At 44.3% G+C, this 16,868-nt stretch overlaps 1 protein-coding gene across 1 annotated transcript in view; it reads right to left on the bottom strand.

The window, feature by feature from the left end:
• The window catches only part of LOC124805612, a 359,950-nt gene that overhangs the window by 288,243 nt on the left and 54,839 nt on the right, over positions 1-16,868 (bottom strand). The gene's annotated exons all lie outside the window — the stretch shown is intronic.

Here is a 16,868-nt window from a genome sequence, read left to right as displayed (position 1 = left end):
GATGCAGACGTAGAGTCTGAAAAATTAAATTCATTATGGCTTAATAAGCATAGTCGTAAAATGCCTTTCAAATTAGTCCACTTTTTTAACACACTTATCAATCTATATTTATATGTAATTACAGTCAGCGTCCTCATCTTTCTCGATGACAAAATTTCAAGATTTAAGACGACTAAATAGGTGCTTGTGGACACAAAAAAGTTTCTAGACAACTTGATATTCAGCTCGTGTTTTGCTAACTTCTATTTGCAATATAAATGAATAAAGTTACCTCGAAGCAGGAACACGCATATATTGCAGCTGCACGGGATGGGTTAGCACCGAGAACTCGTTGCGTGGGCAACTGATGGCTTCCGTCACGCGGGCCACGCTGTCTGTGTCTTGAGTCTGATTGCGTCAGTACTGCTTCCATTCTGCTTTCACAGCCCCCACGCGCGTTTCCATTTATGCGAAATTCTTCGAAAATTTTTGAGCGTAACGTGCATTCACGAAATAGTCGTAGAAGAATTTTATTTCAGTCCTAGACGGTGACTGATGGTACAAGGCCTCATAATGCGACCCACTTGCTCCGACGTTGCTCCATAGTATAACTTCGTACAGTCATTCGGCCATGACTGTGAAACTGTCATTCCCTTGGTGTGTCCTTCACTACTGTATAACGCTTTGTTAGCACCAAGTCCATGTTTATCAGGCAACATAGTCCGCATCTAAATACAACTCCAGCAACAATGATCACACTTTTACTGCTGTTTCTTATTGAGGCCTACAACTGCCAGATTCCATATGCCTAACGAATTTATACAAAAAAAAGAAAGAAAAGGAACTGAATCCAAAAAACCTACGTTGCCGAGTAACAGTAACAGTAGCTTTTTCGGTAAAATGTTGGTTGCTGTTGCTGTAAAATTACAACCTATTATAAAATCTGTGCTCATGTACTGGTGCGAAGTTATTAACTAGATCTGAACATAGTGAGCATTGTAGTCCATTTTGGCGTCGAAAACCTTTCAGAATATTTCATATTAACATGGAACAAAATTACGAAGACTTGTGTCCTGATCTTTCGAGTAAATCATGCGGGACCATTATTATTCTTGTTTTTAATCGAGCAACAAAATAAGTGCAACAATATATTCGTGTAATTCAATATTCGTGAGAAACAAGTTTCTTAGATGTAGAACATATATATATATATATATATATATATATATATATATATATATATATATATATATATATATTATTACTGCTGTGTCTATTCACTTGGTACTTAGAGATACTAATTTTTTAATCCGAAAAATATGTAATATTACTTATCAGTAATCAGATTATACATTTCATATTAGAATTTTAGATTTCAGCTGTTAGGGCAACCTGACAAACGATATTCAATAAGCACTGATAACACACACCGCATCGCTCACATTGTTCCATATGGCTGCAGTCCGTTACGAGAACTGATTTAAGTTGAATGATGCTCCTCTATAACTCCTTTGGTTTAGTTTTTACTTGCCTTTGAGGGCCGTGAAGTGGGAGGTCAGCAAGTTAGAGGCGGGGTAGGTAGTACCTGCTGTTCAACATAGCTCTTACTCTTTCCTTAGGCATAAGACGAGTTAAATCAAATGCGGTAAGTGTATATATTATGAAAATATATACTTCTCTAATGTTCTACGTCTAAGAAACTTGTTTCTCACGAATATTGAATTACACGAATATACTGTTGCATGTATTTTGTTGCTCGATTAAAAACAAGAATAATAATGGTCCCGCATGATTTACTCGAAAGATCAGGACACAAGTCTTCGTAATTTTGTTCCATGTTAATATGAAATATTCTGAAAGGTTTTCGACGCCAAAATGGACTACAATGCTCACTATATTCAAATCTGGTTAATAATATATATATATATATATGTGTGTGTGTGTGTGTGTGTGTGTGTGTGTGTGTGTGAGAAAGAGAGAGAGAGAGAGAGAGAGAGAGAGAGAGAGAGAGAGAATGAGGCGCTCTGTGGAACTCACGGACCTCGAACTTAGTCAAGTGATTGGGTGTCACTTGTGTCATACGTCTGTGGGCGAGATTTCCACATTTCTAAACATCCCTAGGTCCACTGCTTCCGATGTGATAGGGAAGTGGAAACGTGAAGGGACACGTACAGCACAAAAGCGTACAGGCTGACCTCGTCGGTTGAGTGACAGCGATAGTTGAAGAGGGTCGCAATGTATAATAGGCAGACATCTATCCAGACCATCACACAGGAATTCCAAATTGCAAGTACTATGACAGTTAGGCGGGAGTGAGAAAACTTGGATTTCATGGTCGACCGGCTACTCATAAGCCACACATCACGCCGGTAAATGCCAAACGACGCCTCGCTTGATGTAAGGAGCGTAAACGTTGGACGATTGAACGATAGAAAAACGTTGTGTAGAGTGACGAATCACGGTACACAATGTTGCGATCCGATGGCAGGTTGTAGGTATGGTGATTGCCCCGTGAACGTCATCTGCCAGTGTGTGTAGTGCCAACAGTAAAATTCGGAGGAGGTGGTGTTACGGTGTGGTCGTGTTTTTCACGGTGGGGGCTTGCACCCCTTGTTGTTTTGCGTGGTACATCACGGCACAGGCCTACACCGATGTTTTAAGCACCTTCTTGCTTCTCACTTCTGTTGAAGAGCAATTCGGGGATGGCGGTTGCATCTTGCAACGCATTCGAGCACCTGTTCATCAAATGGTTCTAATGGCTCTAAGCACTATGGGACTTAACATATGAGGTCATCAGTCCCCTAGACTTAGAATTACTTAAATCTGACTAACCTAAGGACATCACATACATCCATGACCGAGGCAGGATTCGACCTGCAACCGTAGAAGCAGCGCGGTTCCGGACTGAGGCGCCTAGAATCGCTCGGCCACAGTGACCGGCGAGGAGTCTTAAAAATAATTATGGTCGTCATGTTGACTCAAATGAGAGATTTCAAACAACTGTAAGTCATTGAAAATATCTTGGTTAACTCTAAAATAATTTGTGTTCTGCCGACACAGAAAAAATGAAAATCCTGTAATAACGTTTGAATAAAAAATATTTGACACGAATAAAGCAAGAATATTTCGCATTTGAAATCAGAATCCTCCGATATCCTCTCAACTGTGTGTTTCAAACCTTCTGGGTCAAAGTGAAACAGGTGATTTTGGATACATAGCCGCTTGTTTTGAGATAGGAAACCCGTGGTCGTAAATTCATTTATATTGTGTTATAGACATACACAGTTTACACAGCATAACAACGATGTACCTCGTGATAACAGTTCACCTACCTCTCGCAAGTTGGTATCCACGGAGATGTACGTCTTCCAGTTAGAATGATGCCTGTTGGGAACATCCGTTCTTTGCACAGTCGTGCTGCTTTTCGGTTACGTCGTCCTGCTTCACCGTACATTACATACGTGTTTGCCAATTCTCGAAACGAGTAACGTTCCATCTTTGACTAGGCGTCAAGCTGTCTGATGCAATGGACAACTGACATTAGGGATAGTGGTGTGTGTGCGGCACAGGTTAATGCGCCGGTGTGAAGCATGCGGTCGTCACATGAAACACGTGTTACGTGCTAAGTTGTGTGCCACGTGTGTTGGATGGTCACGTGTTAAAGTGCACAGCAGACACTTGGCAACTCTGCGAGAGTGCGGCATAACTGTGTGCGTCGTTGAAATGTATGCACTGAGACTGGTGGTCGTCACTTCGAGCAATTACTGTGAGCTACGTTGTTATGCGGTGTACGCTGTGTACATCCGTAACACAATAAATATGCATTTCCGACTATTAGTTCCCTATCTCAATATAATAGGTTGTGGACCCACTATCACCTGTTTCCGTTTAACTCGAAATGTTGTTTGAGACAACCTGAATAAAGAAGCTCCTTAGATTAAAACCACTCCAATCCAAGAATACCACAGTGGCACCGGCGCAGCAGCCATAATAACGTTACTTCTATTCAAATGGCTCTGAGCACTATGGCACTTAACTTATGAGGTCATCAGTCCCCTAGAACTTAGGACCACTTAAACCTAACTAACCTAAGGACATCACACACATCCATACCCGAGGTAGGACTCGAACCTGCGACCGTAGCGGTCGCGCGGTTCCAGACTGAAGCGCCTAGAACCGCTCGGCCACTTCGGCCGGCGTTGCTTCTGTCTTCGTTGCTTTATGTTCTTACTATAAAAAAAAAGAAAAATTAGCTGTCCTTTATCCTTATTCGCGCCCCGTCATTTGCCACAGGTGTATTAGCTTAGCCATTATACAGGGTGTTTCAAAAATGACTGGTATATTTGAAACGGCAATAAAAACTAAACTAGCAGCGATAGAAATACACCGTTTGTTGCAATATGCTTGGGACAACAGTACATTTTCAGGCAGACAAACTTTCGAAATTACAGTAGTTACAATTTTCAACAACAGATGGCGCTGCGGTCTGGGAAACTCTATAGTACGATATTTTCCACATATCCACCATGCGTAGCAATAATATGGCGTAGTCTCTGAATGAAATTACCCGAAACCTTTGACAACGTGTCTGGCGGAATGGCTTCACATGCAGATGAGATATACTGCTTCAGCTGTTCAATTGTTTCTGGATTCTGGCGGTACACCTGGTCTTTCAAGTGTCCCCACAGAAAGAAGTCACAGGGGTTCATGTCTGGCGAATAGGGAGGCCAATCCACGCCGCCTCCTGTATGTTTCGGACAGCCCAAAGCAATCACACGATCATCGAAATATTCATTCAGGAAATTAAAGACGTCGGCCGTGCGATGTGGCCGGGCACCACTTGCATAAACCACGAGGTGTTCGCAGTGTCGTCTAAGGCAGTTTGTACCGCCACAAATTCACGAAGAATGTCCAGATAGCGTGATGCAGCAATCGTTTCGGATCTGAAAAATGGGCCAATGATTCCTCAGACCAGTACTTTTTGAGGATGCAGGGACGATGGGACTGCAACATGGGGCTTTTCGGTTCCCCATATGCGCCAGTTCTGTTTATTGACGAAGCCGTCCAGGTAAAAATAAGCTTCGTCAGTAAACCAAATACTGCCCACATGCATATCGCCGTCATCAATCCTGTGCACTATATCGTTAGCGAATGTCTCTCGTGCAGCAATGGTAGCGGCGCTGAGGGGTTGCCGCGTTTGAATTTTGTATGGATAGAGGTGTAAACTCTGGCGCATGAGACGATACGTGGACGTTGGCGTCATTTGGACCGCAGCTGCAACACGGCGAACGGAAACCCGAGGCCGCTGTTGGATCACCTGCTGCACTAGCTGCGTGTTGCCCTCTGTGGTTGCCGTACGCGGTCGCCCTACCTTTCCAGCACGTTCATCCGTCACGTTCCCAGTCTGTTGAAATTTTTCAAACAGATCCTTTATTGTATCGCTTTTCGGTCCTTTGGTTACATTAAACCTCCGTTGAAAACTTCGTCTTGTTGCAACAACACTGTGTTCTAGGCGGTGGAATTCCAACACCAGAAAAATCCTCTGTTCCAAGGAATAAACCATGTTGTCTACAGCACACTTGCACTTTGTGAACAGCACACGCTTACAGCAGAAAGACGACGTACAGAATGGCGCACCCACAGACTGCGTTGTCTTCTATATCTTTCACATCACTTGCAGCGCCATCTGTTGTTGAAAATTGTAACTACTGTAATTTCGAAAGTTTGTCTGCCTGAAAATGTACTGTTGTCCCAAGCATATTGCAACAAACGGTGTATTTCTATCACTGCTCGTTTAGTTTTTATTGCCGTTTCAAATATACCGGTCATTTTTGAAACACCCTGTATGACCATATTTTGCATTCGTGAGTTTCTTCTGCTCACTGAATATGCCGATTTGTCTAAGTTAGGTACGCCTTGCACGCTACATTAGCTTTCTTTCTCCTACTGTTATTACCTTTTTTCGTGTTGCTACTAGGTGTTGTAATGAACCATTGACAGTGGCTATCTGACTGTTAGTTCCCAGTTCTTAGGGACTCTTAATCACGTTTGACGCCTCGGCTACGAGTTGAAAGAATTTTATGAATGCGATGAAGAACTGATTGTGGCTATCTGCCTGTTACCTCCCAGTTCTGCGGGACACTTAATTACTGTCGACGTCTCGATTACGAGAAGTAAGAATTTTTATTGGTAAGGTCAGTTCTGGTGCAATATTTTATGAGTTAAAATTTATACCGCTCACCACCCCATGCAACACAAATGTAGCCCTGTGCTCCATAAACCAACCGATGTATGTCTTCCTCGTGTCATTTTTAAGTTGGTTGGTAGGTTGGTTTGGGGGGTCTGTCGTAGTTATTACATCAGTTACTGCAGCTGCAATGGTAGGTTATCAAGATTTAAGTGAGTTTGAACGTGGTGTTATAGTCGGCGCACAAGCGATGGGACACAGCATCTCCGAGGTAGCGATGAAATGCGAATTTTCCCGTACGACCATTTCACGAGTGTAGCCTGAATATCAGGAATCCGGTAAAACATCAAATCTCCGATATCGGTGAGGCCGGAAAAAGATCCTGCAAGAACAGGACCAACGACGACTGAAGAGAATCGTTCAACGTGACAGAAGTGCAACCCATCTGCAAATTTCTGCAGATTCCAATGCTGGGCCATCAACAAGTTTCAGCGTGTGAACCATTCAAAGAAACATCATCGATATGGGCTTTCGGAGCCGAAGGCCCATTCGTGTACTCCTGATGACTGCACGACACAAAACTACGCATCGCCTGGGCCCGTCGCCACCGATATTGGACTGTTGATGAACGGAAACATGTTGCCTGGTCGGACGAGTCTCGTTTCAAATTGTATCGAGCGGATGGACGTGTACGGGGATGGAGACAACCTCTTGAATCCATGGACTCTGCATGTCATTAGGGGACTGTTCAAACTGGTGGAGGCTCTATAATGGTGTGGGGCGTGTGCAGTTGGAGTGATATGAGACCCCTGATAGGTCTAGATACGACTCTGACAGGTGACACGTACGTAACTATCCAGTCTGATCACCTGCATCCATTCATGTCTATTGTGCATTCCTACGGACAATGCGACACCCCACACTTTCAGAATTGCTACCGAGTGGCTCCAGGAACACTCTTCTCAGTTTAAGCACTTCCGCTGCCCACCAAACTCCCGAGGCTTGAATATTATTGAGCATATCTCGTATGCGTTGAGACGTGCTGTTCAGAAGAGATCTCCACCCCCTCGTACTCTTACGGATTTATGGACAGCCCTGCAGGATACATGGTGTGAATTCTCTCCAGCACTACTTCAGACATTTGTGGAGTCCATGCCATGTCGTGTTGCGGCACTTCTGCATGCTCGCGGGGGCCCTACACGATATTAGGCAGATGTACCATCTCCTTTGGCTCTTCAGTGTATGTATATTGTATCATTCTTTATAAAAATAAGCTTTTGAAGATTACGTTGAATGAATGTCTGAATAGTGGAATGGATACAGAACTCGAATTGTCATGTTGCGTGTTGTAAGTGCAAGTGGTGTGCTTCCTCTGTGTTGTTGTTACCAAAACTTTACAGAAATTGATTGGGCAATGCAACTTCCGATATCGATAAAGGAATACAGTTACTGCAAAATACATTCAGCCCTTTAAGCACTGAATCCGAAGGCCCTAATCAAAAGCAATAACTTTAGTCCCTGTGCACATAACGAAAAAATTAAATTGTCTCACCTCTAGAGCAGCAACGGTGCAACGCGATATATTCTGCTCTCTCACAAAAAATATAAATATACTAGCTACAGGTTCCGCGATGTGCAGTGCTGGCTGTAATGCTTTGAAATGCACATGAAATTGTTTTGGCTGATAAATGAAAACATTTATGAAAATCCAACTTCTTTGAAAAATATGTGAACTCTACAGGGAGGCGGTACTGACTGTGGTGAATTACTAACACTGATTTTCTTTGGCAAAATTATATTGCAAGTTAAGTTTATCTTTTCAAAAAATCTGACAACTGAAGTTACATTACTCACAATTGATTCACAAACAATGAGATTTAAACAGCAAGTATTATCTGACTTCATTAATCCAACATAAATGCAAATCACCAAATTAAATATAGTTCTGTTAACAAATTTTAGGAACATTACAAAGTGAAATGTCTAACTAGCCTTTTTATCAACACGGTTTACTTACATTCTGGGGTTACTCAACAATTACAAATTACCAGCCAAACCATCTATACTAACGCGCTGGCAAAAACAGAAATCATAATTTTACCTTACTTGCATGAAGATTTCTGCTTCGATGTTCAGCAATATTGACATACCTACATCAATCTAACTTTTGGTGGCTTCACACAGCACACCACAACAACTGCCTACTCCATCGCCTTTCCCTCACAGACAGCTACCTACAACTCTGCGCCAAGCGCGCTCGTACTCTAAAAAGGCAGTATCTTTGCCCCTACGGTCGTACACAGTCAGTGATCCGCATTATCGAACCTATCTCGAGACATTCATCGTTTATAGTAAACTAGTTCTATTTTAATTTATTAATAATCTTATCTTATTCTAGTGTCACATACAAGTGTGCCCAAGTACACTCCTTCCAATATTTGACAATTACGTATCTTTCTCCCTAAAGATAACAGAATAAATGGTCTCAGTTCACGCTACACTTTAAGAAACAGATACATTACTGGCCATTAAAATTACTACATCAAGAAGAAATGCAGATCATAAACGGGTATTCATTGGACAAATATATTATACTAGAACTGACATATGATTACATTTTCACGCAATTTGGGTGCATAAATCCTGAGAAATCAGTACCCAGCACAACCACCTCTGGCCGTAATAACGGCCTTGATATGCCTGGGCATTGAGTCAAACAGAGCTTGGATGGCGTGTACAGGTACAGCTGCCCATGCAGCTTCAACACGATACCACAGCTCATCAAGAGTAGTGATTGGCGTATTGTGACGAGCCAGTTGCTCGGCCACCAGTGACCAGACGTTTTCAATTGGTGAGAGATCTGGAGAATGTGCTGGCCAGGGCAGCAGTCTAATATTTTCTGTATCCAGAAAGGTCCGTACAGAACGTGCAACATGCGGTCGTGCAATATCCTGCTGAAATGTAGGGTTTCGCGGGGATCGAATGAAGGGTAGAGCCACGGGTCGTAACACACCTGAAATGTAACGTCCACTGTTCAAAGTGCCGTCAATGCGAACAAGAGGTGACCGAGACGTGTAACCAATGGCGCCCCATACCATCACGCCGGGTGATACGCCAGTATGGTGATGACGAATACACGCTTCCAATGTGCGTTCACCGCGATGTCGCCAAACACGAATGCGACCATCATGATGCTGTAAACAGAACCTGAATTATTCCGAAAAAATGACGTTTTGCCATTCGTACACCCAGGTTCGTCGTTGAGTACACCATCGCAGGCGCTCCTGTCTATGATGCAGCTTCAAGGGTAACCGCAGCCATGGTCTCCGAGCTGATAGTCCATGCAGCTGCAAACGTCGCCGAACTGTTCGTGCAGATGGTTGTTGTCGTGCAAACGTCCCCATCTGTTGACTCAGGGATCGAGACATGGCTGCACGATCCGTTACAGCCATGCGGATAAGATGCCTGCCATCTCGACTGCTAGTGATACGAGGCAGTTGTAATCCAGCACGGCATTCCATATTACCCTCCTTAACCCACCGATTCCATATTCTGCTAACAGTCATTGGATCTCGACCAACGCGAGTAGCAATGTCGCGATACGATAAACCGCAATCACGATAGGCCACAATCCGACGTTTATCAAAGTCGGAAACGTGATGGTACGCATTTCTCCTCCTCTCACGAGGCATCACAATAATGTTTCACCAGGCAACGCCGGTCAACTGCTGTTTGTGTATGAGAAATCGATTGGAAACTTTCCTCATGTCAGCACGTTGTAGGTGTCGCCACGGACGCCAACCTTGTGTGAATGCTCTGAAAAGCTAATCATTTGCGTATCACAGCATCTTCTTCCTGTCGATTAAATTTCGCGTCTGTAGCACGTCATCTTCGTGGTGTAGCAATTTTAATGACCAGTAGTGTATTTAAAAAAACGAAACCGAACATCTTATCGTCGTCGTCGTCGCATCATACCAGGCATACATTGCTCTGCCTGAGCGCAGGGTAAACATCCAAGTGGTGTTCCTGCTTATCATCTTGGTGTTGCATTACTGTGACCTGTCGTGATGGGTTGACCTCTGGTGGCGCGAGAAGGAGTTTCTCCTCAGGTTTTTGCGGGAACTCCCGCAACAGGTCCCGCCGACGTGTTGTCGGGCGGTGTGTTGTCCCCACACCACTGCCGTGTACTCTCTGGTCTGACCACCCTTAGAGCGTGGTGCCGTGGTGCGGAGGTGGCGCCGACTCGGATTTGTGCAGAGGGTCTGCCTCTGATGTCTTGTACGCACGGCTCCCTCGTGAGTCGCTGGTTGATTTGGACCCCGATATAGCTCTCAGTCTGGGTCTACACCTCTTCGGGATGTAAGTTGGCGCCAATCTGGCAACAGCTTCATTTCCGTGAAGCTGACAGCCTGGCTCCGTCTGGCATTAAATTTGAGCCATCACTTCGTCGATCAGGCACATTGTTACTGCGGGTGAACAACGTTGTGTCGTCGGCGTAAAATGCCATCTCCATTCGGGCCACCCGCGATGCAATGGCCGTGTTCAGGGAGTACAGCAGCGGGCCGAGGACAGACCCCTGCGGCCCTCATGCACGAACAGGATGGCGCACGAAATCTGTCACCATTTGTTTTTTAAGAGCACTTTACTATTAAGAAAAATTCAATACTACTATGAAAAACGCTCACCGGAGAATTTTTATAACTCAGCACACGCTCAGTATGTCCGGCATTTTGATTCCTAACTTCCTTCACACGAACACTGGTGTTAGTGATAAACCTACTGCACATGTCTTCCGTGATTTCACTGCACACTTGAAGAACAAGGCGTCTGAGCTCCATTAAATCGTGCGGACTTTCAGGAAAATTGTTTCCTCAGGTACCGCGAAATAAAAGAAGCGCATGGGATGAGATCTGGGCTACTGGGAGGAGGGCGGGGGTGGCAAAATTCTCTGTCCTTGAAACGACCTGGAAATCTGACTGAAATAGCTCGTACGTCATAACGATCGCTTGAAAATCAAAGACAGTGTTTGCGGTATGTGTGCTCGGTCCATCTTTCATGAACCACTGCTCGATGAAAGGCAAGGCAGCAGCAAGAATCTGTAGAGCGAAGTTATTGAAAAGCATGGTCACATAACGGACTGTGTTCATAGTTTCTTCAAAAAAAAAAAAAAAAAAAAAAAAAAACTGGTCCCATAAGTCCGTGACGGTAAAATGCGACCCACACAGTAAAGTTGTCGTACATGCAGCACTTGAGAATTTTCAGTAGCGCAAAAGTGTACATTTCGTTTGTTAACCACGCCGTCAAAATGAAAATGCTCCTTGCCTGAAAAACAAACGTTGTTGAGAGTTTGCTCCCCAAACTCCAGCCAGCGGGCAAACAGTAGTCTCTGCCGCTTGTGTTCTGTAGAGAAGTTCTGAGCAGAGGTCATCTTTTAACAGTAGTCTCTGCCGCTTGTGTTCTGTAGAGAGCTTCTGAGCAGAGGTCATCTCTTACGGATACATCCGGGGGGTCACTTTTGATAATCCGTTGAACGGGGTCTCTGGATACGCTCAGTTGCACTGGTGCCCTTCTGCACGATTTGCCGTGGCTTCCCTGTAGACTTGTACCGTTTCAGTAGTCTCCGGCGAAGAAACATGCACAGGCGTCGGCCGAAGTCGCTTCGCTTCCAACACAGATCCTTCCCGTACAAACTGATCATACAGCCTGTGAACGATTCCCTTGCAAGAAGCCCACGGAGTGCTAAACTGCTGTCGAAACCGCCTCTGAGTAGCAACAGGATTTTTCGTTTCGTGAAGAAGTAACACAACTGCCAATCGCTGCTGCTTTGTTAGTCGTCCATTGTTGGTCATTTTATAAACACTTGTCTCCTCACAAATTATGTATGAAACAAACGATGACGCATTTCTGGCACCATCCTGTATCAGCCTCTCAGTGGATGTCCGATGTTCCACCCTCACTGAAGCGTCCTGCTGGCAAGGTAGGGCCGTAGAAGAACCTCTTGTGACTTCGGTACCCGGTGTACGAAGAGTTCGTAACGCAGCCATCAAGCCAGACGAAGTGAAAGGTCCTGGACACGTCCAGAAGTACCGCCCCAAGGACTCGTCTCCAGCACCGTCATTCTCCACTCCACCAGTCTCAGCAGCTGGTGAGTGGTGGCGTGGGCGCTCCAGAAACCAAACTGATCAACTGGGATTATATGTTCCTGATTGACGTGTTGCAGCGGCCGCTCGGCATATTACCGCTCGAACTCCCTCGAGTGGAACGGGAGCAAGCTGATGAGCTGCTTGCCGTGGCTCGTTGTTGGTTTTCGGGATGGTCAGCAATTCTGCATGCTTCCAGAGGGAAGCGTAGGCCACAGAACGAAGAATTTTTGGCCGAAGGCCGATGAATCCCGGTGGCAAGCTCTTCAGCAGGTCGTTCATTATCCCATCTCTGCCGCCCACCCTCCTGATGTTGAGAGTCCGAAGATGTTCTTAAGTACAGCCCTCTACGAAAATTATTTAACATCTTTAATCATTTTACAAATGATTACAAATACTGTTTGACTTTAATTCCATACGTCATCTTTCAATTTCACGGCTTTTATTTGGTTACACCGCCTCACATCTGGGATGGCCAGGATGAATAATTCGTCCAAGTGTGGCTACAAAACATCATCGTCAGCTTCGCTTGTTTTCTCAGGATATATGTAGAAAATGAGCGCCGACCGCTGTGACCGAGCGGTTCTATGCGCTTCAGTCCGGAACCGCGCTGCTGCTATGGTCGCAGGTTTGAATCCTGCCTGAGGCATGGATGTATGTGATGTCCTTAGGTTAGTTAGGTTTAAGTAGTTCTAAGTGTAAGGGACTGATGACCTCAGATGTTAAGTCCCATAGTGCTTAAACCCTTTTGAACCATTTTTTAGAAACTGAGCAGAAAATATAATTATATTAATATTTATACTTATCTGCCTCTCCACTTATATCTGCTCCCAAAAATTTATTATTCTCTGTAATGTACATGTTTTTGATGACCATCAGCATTCAAATGAAATTCAGTTTGAAGCCATAAAAAAAAGCACGCCAAGAAAGCAAGTGAAACGATAAACACCATCTTCCAAAATGAAATATAGCCATACAGTACATTATTTCATGAGCCTGTATTTTCACCAAAATACATAACTACATGATCATCCCCCCATCGTAAACAGAAAAATCTGAAGTTTTTAAACTTTGGGATTCGATGTTTATAAGACAGGCGTTTAGATGATCACTTAAGTTGGTGCTTCAGTGCATCCTCCCCTTTGATGTAAGATATACTCTGTGCCATGAAATTAATCGTTACAGATTCCCCCGCACGTCCAAAGAAGAGCACGAGGTCCGAATTGGCGCGTAATTCTTAGTGCGTAATCAAGAAAACACGAGGAAAAAATCAGACAGTAACGCCTCCATATTGTTCAACAAAATACTTCATTCCAGCTAGTTGGACAGAACCTCATGAACAACTGATTAAGAAACAGTTGGTGCCTCAGAGGTACAGCTACCTCCACAGTGAATAGAATTGTTGGGCGTGCCATGTGACAGGCAGGTTGGAATTGCGATGCAGACTAACGCATATCGAGAACAGCGTGTAGAAGACGCGTGCTATTAGCACATATGATCGATGTGCTGCCTTATCGTGGATACTCCTACGCATAGGACACGCATTTGATGTTATCACTTGTAACCGAGCAAATCTACTGACGACAATACGCACTGCGGCGGGAAATTATGTGTTGGTGTCAGGGCTCCCATTCAGTTAGTACGGAATACTACGACGACAGACGAGCCTTGATGCAACTAATCACCAAATCCCTAGCCGCTTCAACGCTGAATAGTAATAATCTCTCCCATATGGAGCACAGACGCTACTTGCCAGACAAATGTACCCCTGAGCAGTGCGCGGTGCACAGCACTGAGTTTATCGAGGCGTCACAGTAATGGAAAAAGAAATGGCCTGGAATTATGGGTCGACGGTACATGACGCTGGCAGTTACGAGCACGGTGGAAATCACATTTCGATTGCCAATCGAGCATCCTTCAGACAGGTTCATATGGTTCTGAGCACTATGGGACTAACACCTGAGGTCATCAGTCCCCTAGAACTTAGAACTACTTAAACCTAACTAACATAAGAACATCACACACATCCATGCCCGAGGCAGGATTCGAACCTGCGACCGTAGCAGTCCGCGGTTCCGCACTGAGGCGCCTAGAACCGCTCGGCCACAGCGGATGGCTTTCAGACAGGTGGTCAAGATATTCTCACCTTCGTGGAACCCATGATACCACGAATATTGTCTCTACTGAGATCGAAATTGAGTGTGACAGTGAAATTAGCTGGTCGTGTATAACAGGTCTAGATGAAACCAAGCTAATCGTTGGAGGTATTTATCGGCCACCCGATGCCGCTGTGACTGTTCTACAGTCATTCAAAGAAAGTCTACGATCATTAGCGCGTAAATACCCAGATCATGTAACACTAGTTGGAGGCGAGTTTAATCTACCTAGTATAGATAGGGACGTCTATGGATTCATTGCAGGGGATACAGCAGACAGTCTTGCGAAGTACTTTTGAACATGTTTTCCGGAGACTGTCTTCACCAGCTAGTTTGGCAGCTCACACGCAATGGAAATACGAGGGTTGTTTGACAAGTCTGATAAAAACGCAAGAAAAAACGACTTTTTCGTAACAACTCGCCTTATTTCTAGACACAATTTTCTTTAAGGGATACACAACTGGTGTAGCGATCCTCCAGCTTTTTCATCCAATCGGAAAAATAGATTCCGTCAAACTCTGCAAAATACTTGTTGACTGCAACCATCCCTTCTCATTTAATGAAAACTTCTTCCCAGCCTAGTGGTCGGCCGGTGTGGCCGTGCGGCTCTAGGCGCTTCAGTCTGGAACCGCGTGACCGCTACGGTCGCAGGTTCGAATCCTGCCTCGGGCATGGATGTGTGTGATGTCCTTAGGTTAGTTAGGTTTAATTAGTTCTAAGTTCTAGGCGACTGATGACCTCAGAAGTTAAGTCGCATAGTCCTCAGAGCCATTTGAACCCTTTTTCTTCCCAGCAATGCAAAGTTTCAGTTTACGGAACAGGAAAAAGTCATATAATTGCGTAGGCTTCCGCGGCCAGAGTCAGTCAAAATAAAAGTACTCTAGGTATAGTTCCGCGTCATAATGTATAAAAGTACTTCTTCTGGGTCTGCTGAGCCAGAAGAAGGCCGTTGCAATAGTGGCAGATACGTTGGTTTTTCTCCAGCAGCAATAGTTTTATACATTATGAGGCGGTACCATACCCAGAGAACTTTTATGTCGAGGAGAAAGTCACTTGGGGCTGTGTCTGTTGAACAGAGTGGACGAGGAATCAATCCAAAGCCCAATTCATGCATTGATATCGCTGATGTCTGAGATGGTGCATTATCCTGGTGAAAGACCACATTTTTGAGTGTCAACCTGGGCCTTTATTCAGCCAACGCAAGTTTCAAACGATCGAACAATGAAACATAATACGGTTAAGTTACGCTTCTGCCTTTTTCCAAGTAATCTATGATGGTTATTCCTTGGAAATCCCAAGAAACATTGACCATCACCTTACCGGCTGACAAAACGGTCTTTGCGTTATTTGGTGCACTTTCATCAGCCTTTGTCCATTATTTTGACTCTCGTGTGTAATGACGAATCCAGATTTCATCAACAGTCACAAATCGGTGCAAAACGTCTTGCGGATTGATTAAACATTCCCAGACACTATGGTGAAATATAAGAATTTTTAGCATATTGCAGCCCCGTCAGTAACTGTGATAGACTAATATTTTGAAGAATCAGCCTCAGTTGCACAAATTTTCTGGTCTTTACCAGGTTTCGGCTAAATTTATCTAGCCCTCTTCAGAAGCATAAAATTACTATAACATGCCTGAGTAAGGCACAGTCAACATTGAAATTAAAACCTATGGTACCGTGGTAACATGTCAAATGAAAACTACTTAACTGAGGTCCAGCCCGGCATCTCTACACTACGCGGTCGATTGGCAGCGGCAAGTAAGTTGGCACACACTATCTTGAAATGTTGCGCAAGATGCGTTTTTGATCGACTGTGAGCAGTCCCGGCATCCGCCTCGCACACAGCTTCTTTATAGCCAATTTTCCGTGAAGGATATTATGTGCTCTCTCAGTTGAGATGCCTACAGTATCAGAAATCTCACGAATTTTTATTCGGCAGTCTTCCATTACCATATCATGGATTTTGTCAATGGTTTCCTTTGTGATTATATCGGTTGGACGTCTGGAGCACACTGCGCCTTCAGTGCTTGTCCGACCACCTTTAAATTTATTAATCCAAAAGTAAATGGTCTTCAGCGATGGTGCTGAATCCGCATGAACTTCATCCAGTTCTATTTTCATATGGGCGGCAGTCGAACCCTTCAAATGAAAATGTTTCGTAACAGCATGAAATTCGGTTTCCTCCATTTTCAATCGCAGTCGACACATTGGCCAATGCAGACGGCTGTCAACAATGAACACTTGAACAATGTTGAGACTATTTATACGACCCTTAGAATAATCGACCTCACCAACCATAAAGGCACAACAAAAATGCTTCATTCTTTCATAGGAATTTACCAGACATACGGAACCACCCTCGTGTCTTAGACTTTGTAGCTACAAACAGGCCGGAACTTAT

The sequence above is a fragment of the Schistocerca piceifrons genome, chromosome 7, assembly GCF_021461385.2.
Source record: "Schistocerca piceifrons isolate TAMUIC-IGC-003096 chromosome 7, iqSchPice1.1, whole genome shotgun sequence".
In the NCBI taxonomy this organism is placed as follows: Eukaryota; Metazoa; Arthropoda; class Insecta; order Orthoptera; family Acrididae; genus Schistocerca; species Schistocerca piceifrons.
The sequence above is the reverse complement of the archived record's forward strand: the minus strand, read 5'-3'. Positions and strand labels throughout refer to the sequence as shown.